Source organism: Passer domesticus, chromosome 29, assembly GCF_036417665.1.
Source record: "Passer domesticus isolate bPasDom1 chromosome 29, bPasDom1.hap1, whole genome shotgun sequence".
Classification (NCBI taxonomy): domain Eukaryota; kingdom Metazoa; phylum Chordata; class Aves; order Passeriformes; family Passeridae; genus Passer; species Passer domesticus.
This window is the reverse complement of record NC_087502.1, coordinates 1,388,840-1,396,682: the sequence shown is the minus strand read 5'-3', so window position 1 is coordinate 1,396,682 and position 7,843 is coordinate 1,388,840. Positions and strand designations below refer to the sequence as shown.

General features: G+C 59.2%; 1 long non-coding RNA gene across 1 annotated transcript; it reads left to right on the top strand.

Moving 5' to 3' along the window:
* Positions 1-494: 494 nt before the first annotated feature.
* LOC135287452 (uncharacterized) lies at positions 495-3,828 on the top strand. Its single transcript, XR_010351134.1, has 6 exons — positions 495-566; positions 1,252-1,323; positions 1,412-1,483; positions 1,571-1,669; positions 3,369-3,440; positions 3,746-3,828. It is a non-coding gene; the product is annotated as an uncharacterized LOC135287452 (long non-coding RNA).
* Positions 3,829-7,843: the final 4,015 nt, after the last annotated feature.

Genomic DNA, 7,843 nt, shown 5'->3' with positions numbered 1-7,843 from the left:
CTGTTCTGCCTTTCTTTGCAGGTGCATTTCCCTCATACTTCCCCTGGGTCTCAGCAGCCGGGGCCTTTGGCTGCACATCTGGACACACCGAGCCCGGCACAGCGGGAAGGGATCCATGGCAGCCTCGCTGCCCCACTGCTGCTTTCACGCCCTGCAGGGCTGTTTCCCAGCCTGGCCTGGCTGCAGCTTCTGCCCAGCCCCTGCAGGAAGGCATTTGGCATCAGTTGACAGGCCGCCCAGCTACACCACAGGCCTGAGATCCCCTGCAATTTTCCAGTCGCCGGGTAGAACAGAAAGGGCAGCAGTTTGGAGAAGGGAGGGCCCTGGCCTACCCAAAAAGTTTATAGGGATTTCCTGATTCTTAGCCATGTCTTTGACAAGCATTCCCTCCTTAAGACGCCACCTCCCCAGTGGGGAACAGCCCCACCTGATCCAGCTGTCCCTCTTCCTTTCTCCAGAAGTGGATGGAGAGGCTGGGCAGAAGGCCACGTTTCCCGGAGGAAGCAGTGGATCCGTGCCAGCCTCTGCTGCAGGAAGAGAGGCGATGCCAGGCACAGTCCCAGGAGGTAATTGCTGTGCCTCTGGGCCTGAGCCCTGCTGAGGCTTCAGCTGCTCTCTCTGCTGCTTGGCAATGCAGGGACAGCCTGGACAAGTCAGGCACAGCCCAGGGGAATTATCCCGAGCAGGCTCAGGGCACTCGGGTACTGAGCAGTCCTGCTGGGGTCCCTCTGTGGGAGACACTTCCTGAAACCTGGCAGCGACTGCACAGGGTGCCCATGGTGGGGAAAGGGCCGAGGGGGAGATCAAGGCTCCAGTGTGTCCTGAGAGGGCTTGACTATGTGCCCTTGGGCTGTGGGATGTGTCCCAGGCGAAAAGAGAGATGGAGCGACAGAAGAAGGTAGAAAGGGAGGGAGACAAGGGCAGGAGGGATGGAGGGATAGAGGGTTAGTTGTGACACTGCCTGCTGCAGTTTTCCCCAGTGCTTTAGCAAGAGTTTCAGGTGTGGGAGTGGGAGAGAGCCCCAGGGCCCTAGGGTGCTCCAGCAGCCCCTCCAGGGATGTTGCAAAGGGCAGGGAAAGAGGCACCAGGAGCCAGTCCAGAGTTCCTAAGGCCCCTGTGCAGCTTTGGCCATGTCCATTGACATCCGGCTCGCACGGCCTTACCCGACCCCCTTGCAGTGCCCTGTTCCCTGAGGCAGAAGGGGATCCCAGCACAACCCTGAAAAATGTTCTCATCTGTGCTCCGATCTAGCTGAGGTTGCTCGGAAGGCTTCTCCATTAGCTTGACTGCATAAAGTTTTGAAGCCCTTGGAGTCTCCTGCAGGTATGTTCTCAGTGTGCCACCAAGGAATAATTGTTGACAACTAGGCAGGAGCCAGGTGACAGAAGCTTCTGTGGCTCTTGTGTTACAGATGTGTCTGCAGGGAGGACTTTTCCTGCTCCTTTGCTGATTCCTATACGCAAGCCTGGCTCCCATGGCAGGGGTGAGTAGTGTGCTCCTGCTGACCCCACAGGCTGAGCCCTGCTTTTGTGGGATCCATTCCTGGGAAACAGAACTACTTTCTCTTAAGGTCCTCTGAGGGGGAAGAGCAAAGGCAAAAGACAGAGGAAACCCCACGAGCCAAACAACATCCTGAAACAAATCGTGACAGAACTGCACAAAGGGCATGGTGAGAGCATTTCCATTTCCTTCTGCCTTCCCCAGGGACTCAGCAGCCGGGGACTTTGGCTGCACATCTGGACATGCCGTGCCCGGCACAGCAGGAAGGGATCCATGGCAGCCTCGCTGTCCTGCTGCTGCTTTCACGCCCTGCAGGGCTGTTTCCCAGCCTGTCCTGGCTTCAGCTTCTGCCCAGCCCCTTCAGGAAGGCATTTGGCATCAGCTGACAGGCAGCCCAAACTGCACCACTGGCCTGAAATCCTCTGCAATTTCCCAATCCCCAGGCCCATCCAGAGTGGTGGCTCTTTGGAGGAGGGAGGGCCATAGCCAGCCCCAAGGCACTGGAGGGATCAGGATTTTCCTGATCCTTATGCATGACTGGGACATGTGTTGCCTCCTGAAGAGGCCACCTCCCCAGTGCATAATGATTCCATCTGATCTAGCTGTGCCTCTTCCTTTCTCAAGGGATGGACAGAGAGGCTCTGTGGAAGGTGGCATTTCCTGAAGGAAGGGAAGAGATGCCAGGCACAGTCCCAGGAGGAAATTGTTGTGCCTCTGGGCCTGAGCCCTGCTGAGGCTTCAGCTGCCCTCTCTGCTGCCTGGCAGTGCGGGCACAGCCCGGACAAGACAGGCACAGCCCAGGGGAATTATCCTGAGCAGGCTCAGGGCACTCGGGTACTGAGCAGTCCTGCTGGGGTCCCTCTGTGGGAGACACTTCCTGAAACCTGGGAGTGACTGCATGGGGTGCCCATGGTGAGGAAATGCCAGAGTAGGGGAGATCAAGGCTCCAGTGTGTCCTGAGAGAGCCTGGATATGTGCCCTTGGGCTGTGGGAGCTGTTCCATGGGCAGGTGGGCAAGCAGGAGGGAGGGACAGAGTTTGGGAGGGATAGTTGTGGCACTGCCTGCTGCAGTTTTCCCCAAGCACTGAGTGAGTGGTTCCTGTGTGGGAATGAGGGAGGCCCAGGGCCCTGGGCTGCTCCAGCAGCCCCTCCAGGGATGTTGCAAAAGGCATGGGAAGAGTTTGGAGAGTGATCAGGAGGCACAGGCACCCACAGCCTTACCCAACCCCCTTGCAGTGCCCAGTTCCTTAAGGCAGAAAGGGATCCCAGCACACCATGGAAATGGTTCTGATCTCTGCTCCCTTTTAGATTGGGATCACGACTTAGATCACTTGGAAACACTGGTGAATGGTGGTTTGAAGACCTTGCCAGATGTTGGAGGCAAGTTCTCAATGTACATTTCCTGACAGAATAATCAGTGTCCATGTGGCAAGAGCTCAGTCGAGTGGCATTTCCCTTAAGTTCCTCTGAAGGTTGATCAGTTCAGGAAATCTTGCCCTGCTCCATTCTGGAGCTCGGGGGGATCCCACAGGATTGCTGTCAGTGGGAGCATTTAGCTGTCCATCTTCCTCCCGTGTGCAATGCCAGTGTGTCCTTCCTTGTGCTCTGTGCAGCCAGGGAGAAGGGCAGAGAGGGAAGGGGCCGGGCCCAGGGCTGTGCTCCGGGGCTGAGCCTTTGGCAGCTCCTTCGCCAGCCCCAGGGAGCCTGAGCTGCTCCTGCTGCCACTGCCAAGCCCTGGCCCTGCCTGGGGCTGGCTTTAGAGCTGCTGGCAGCTCCAGGGAGTCCTTTCTGCCCTCGCTGCCACTCAGGCCTGAAGGAGAATCTTCAACACTGTCACAGCAGCTCTTCTGTCCTGCCTTTATTTGCAGCTAACCCGGCTGGTGAAAATGATCTGGCTTCCGAACCCACATTCAGGATTGAGTCTCTGGGAGATGATGAGGGTAGGTCAAGGACTTTCCCCTGGGAGAGCTGCCAGCTCAAGACCCCAAAGATTGGCCAAGGAGGCAGCGATGCAGGTGCCAGCACAGAACCATGCACGTGTGTGCCCTTGCCCTGCGCGATCCCCTCATGATTTCTGCTCAGCGCTGGCAGCTGTCTGGGGAAGGGAGAGCCCTGGCCCAGCCACAAAAGCCAGATACTTTCTAAATCCTTTCCCCATTTTTGATAAGCATGCTGCCCTGAAGATGCCAGCAAAGAAATGGGGAATTGTTCCATCTGACCCAACTGTCCTTTTTTGTTTCTCAAGTGATGGACCAAAAGGCAGGGCTGAAGGAGGTGTTTCCCCAAGGAAGCAGTGGCTCATTGGCAGCCCCAGCTGCAGGAAGGCAGCCACGGGCACAGGCACAGCAGGTAATTGCTGTGCCGGGCTCAGCCCTGGGTGGGGCTGTGTGGCAGCAGCTCTTCCCCCAGGGCCTGCCCTTGCCCGGCCCGGCAGCAGCCAAAGCTGGAGGCGCCTCGGCTTCCAGGCCTCTGGAGCTCGTTCAGAGCCCCGGGGAAACGGGACTGGTGCAGCAACGTCCCTCCCGCTGCAGCTGCTGCGGAGCTGGCCCTGAGTGCCCAGAGGCCCAAGGCACAGGAGCAGCCCCGAGCGGGAGCCCTGCGGCCAGCCCAGGGCCAGAGCCAGCCCTGGCTCCCGACTGAACAGGGGCTGCGCTGGGTCCTGACAGGGCCTGAGCCTGTCCCCTGGGGCTGGGGGAGCTGTCACAGGGCAGGGAGGGCCAGGGGTGGCAGTGGCTGCTCAGGGATGGCTTTGGCCCGTGTCCCTGGCAGCAGCCACTGCCCAAGCAGCTGCGCTGCCCCCGGGCTCTCCTCCCGGCCTGCTGGGCTTTGTTGGGTGGCACAGCCTGTGCCCAGGGGCGGCAAGGTGCCTGCAGGCCCCAGCTCTGGGGGAAACAGACAACGTCCTGCCCGTATCCACCTTGCTGCCAGCTCAGCAGTGCAGCACAGCAGGGGCTCACGCTCCCCATTGCTCCCACACATGCAGCCGGCACCACAACACGTGTTCCTGATGCCCAGAAGGGCCTCAGAAGGGGCTTCTGCAGGGAGCAGGCTGCTGGGCAGTGTTAATGGCAGGCCTGCTTTTTTTGGAGTTTATCTTCATCTTATGCTGGGTCCAAATTCATTTTTACTGCAAGAGAAAATGGTGAGTGTTTTCTTCATCTTTCCCTGAAACAGCTGCTTATGAAAATCTAATGCAGACAGGAAACATTCGCAGGGAGGCCGCAATGGAGTTGTGGCCAGTCCAAGGTTGTCCAAATATCTCTGCTGAGGGTTCTGCTGCTGCCCAGTGCTTCCATTGGCCTCTTTATTGCTGGGCCTTGTCCTGGAGGGCCCGCTGGGGCAGCAGCCAGAGCTGGCTCCCACTGAGGCTGCCTGGCCAAGAGCAGCCCCAGGGGCACAGGGCAGAGGCAGAGGGAGGTGGGGAGAAGAAAGAGCAGGGCCGAGATTGCCCTTGAAAGGCAGAGGCGCTCTGGGGCCCGCTCCTGGCCAGGGACCCTGCCCAGAGCTGTCCCCTGCTGGCCTGTGCCAGCAGCTCCAGCCGTGCTGGGGAGCCTTGCCAGCTCTGGGCCCTGCTGTGCAGGAGGGTCCCTGTGTGCCACTGGCAGCTGGGGCCTCAGCCACCTCCTCTCTTCACACGGGAGCCTCTGGACTGCAGCTGAAGGACAGTGGCTGCATCTCACGCCCAGATAACTTGAGTAGCTCCTCCAGCAGTTATAAGAACCTGGGCAGCCCCATCAAAAGCCCTCAGTGGACAACCCCAGAACAGCTGGCCTAGAGGAGGCAATCAGCCAATCCCTGTGGAAATCCCAGTTCTACCTCCACTCCCTACAGGAATCCCTGAGCCGCCTCTGCTACCCATGGGGATCTTCAAGATGCCTCCACCCCCTCCCAGTCCATCTCCACCTGTGCGGCAATCCAGAACCAGTTCAGCACCTTCCATACCCAGCTGAGACCACCCCCTCCTGATTGCCCAAAACGCTCAGACCTGCCCTCCAAATGACACTGAAAGAGCCTCCATGCCACACCACCTACCCCCATTCCAGGGCAGGGTTTGGCCCAGATCTTCTGATGCAATAAAGTGATGGGGCTGTCACCCCAGGGTCCAGGTGAGAGCAGCAGCAAAGCCCACCAAGCAGCAGCGCTGGCTGAGCTCCGTGCCCCGGAGCGGCTATGGGTGCCCACGGTGGGGGCAGGCAGGAGCCAGGCAGGGGCTGCTGTGACCAGTGGCAGGGCCCCGAGGGGATGGGGGAGCCCATGCTGAGCGTCCCTGGGCTGAGGGCACATTTCCTTCTGGCATCGTCTAGGACTGGACCTCCTCCAAGGCCATGACCAGGAAAAGAGGAAAGCCATCAGGAGCATCTCCAGGAACACAGCCTGACCAGCAATGTCAGTAGGCAAAACACAAATTTTGCTGAGCAATGGCTCATTGATGAAGCAAAACATTTACATTTGGGGCAATTCATTCATACAGATGGGGGCACACTCTGGGGGTACAGCTAAGAGCATGAGGTCACAACAGGCTCAGGGGTCACAGGAGGCTGAGGACATAGCAGGCCCTGAGGTCACAGAGGTGCCAGAGCCCCGTGGTTGCACAGCAGCACAAGGAGCCAGCAGTCAGACCTTGAGCACAACTGTTGCGGCAGCAGCGGCGGTGGCAGCAGCGGTGCTGACGTTGGGACAGCGGTGACAGGACAGCGGTGGCAGCAAGAGCTGCGGGACTGGCAGAGGGCAAGGCAGCATGGCCCTTGCTCGGCGCCTCCTACTCCTGCTCCTCCTGGCCGTGGCCCTGCCTGCCAGGGCTGCCCAGGCTGCTCCGCTGCAAGCGCGGGGAGCAGGTGAGCCGGCAGCCTGGCTCCCCTTTCCCGGCACAGCGCTCCCTGCTCCCCGGGAAGTGCTGGGGATGGTTTTGCCCAGGGCTTTAGGGAGGGTTTCCTCTGTGGGAGTGAGACAGCCCCCACGGGCCCTGGGCTCCTCCAGCCACCACTCCAGGGATCTTGCACAGGGCCTGCAAAGAGGGTGGAGAGTGACCAGAGCCATTCCAGAGCTCCCCAGACCCCTATGCAGCTTTGGCCTTGTCCACTGACATCTGGCAGCCAAGGCCTTACCTGACCCCCTTGCAGTGCCCAGTTCCCCAAGACAGAGGGGGATCCCAGAACACCATGGAAATGGTTCTGATCTTTGCTCCCTTCTAGACTGGGATGGTGTCATGGAGTATCTAGATGCCCTATCAGATAATGACTTGAAACCCCCGGAGAATGCTGGAGGTAAGTTCTCTGTGAGCCTTTCAGAGAAAATACTCTGTGTCCATGCGACAAGAGCTCAGTCATATGGCATTTCCCTCAACATAATCTCAGGATTGAAAGAATCTCGAAAATTTGCTGCTCCCCACTGAGGCTCTGAGGGATCCCACAGGATCACTGTCACTGGGAGGGAGGAGCATTTAGCTGTCCATCTTCCTCCCGTGCCAATGCCAGTGTGTCCTTCTGTGTGCTCTGTGCAGGCAGGGAGAAGAGCAGAGAGGGAAGGGGCCGGGCCCAGGGCTGTGCCCCAGGGCTGAGCCTTTGGCAGCTTCTTTGCCAGCCCCAGGGAGCCTGAGCTGCTCCTGCTGCCACTGCCAAGCTCTGGGCCTGCCTGGGGCTGGGTTTAGAGCTGCTGGCAGCTCCAGGGAGTCCTTTATGCCCTGACTGCCCTGCAAGGGGCTCCTTCCATCCCAGTGTGGGGCCACTGCAGGCACGTGCTCCCCCTGCCCCTGCTCCTGAGTGGGAGGCAGAGCTGAGGGAGTGCCTTGGAGGGCACCAATCACCCAAGTGCCCTCACTGCCACTCGGGCCTGAAGGAGAAATTCAATCACTTTCCATTAAGGTCTTCCTAGATGGAAGAACCAAGACACAGGAGACAGCAAGTCGCTGGAGGCAGCCAAACTTCTGGACAAGATGCTGAGTGACTTGGAGAGACGTCGTGGTGGGTGCATTTCCCTCATGCTTCCCCTGGGACTCAGCAGCCGGGGGCTCTGGCTGCACATCTGGAGACGCCGTGCCCGGCTCAGCGGGAAGGGATCCATGGCAGCCTCACTGCCCCGCTGCTGCTGCTGCTGCTTCCATGCCCTGCAGGGCTGTTTCCCAGCCTGGCCTGGCTGCAGCTTCTGCCCAGCCTCTGCAGGAAGGCATTTGGCATCAGCTGACAGGCGGCCCAAACTGCACCATTGGGCTGAGAACCCCTGCAATTTCCCGGTCACCAGGCAGATCAGGAATGGCAGCTGTTTGGACAAGAGAGTGCCCTGTCCAAGCCCAAAAGTTTTTATGATTTCCAGATCCTTATCCATCAATTTGACCAGTATTGTCTCC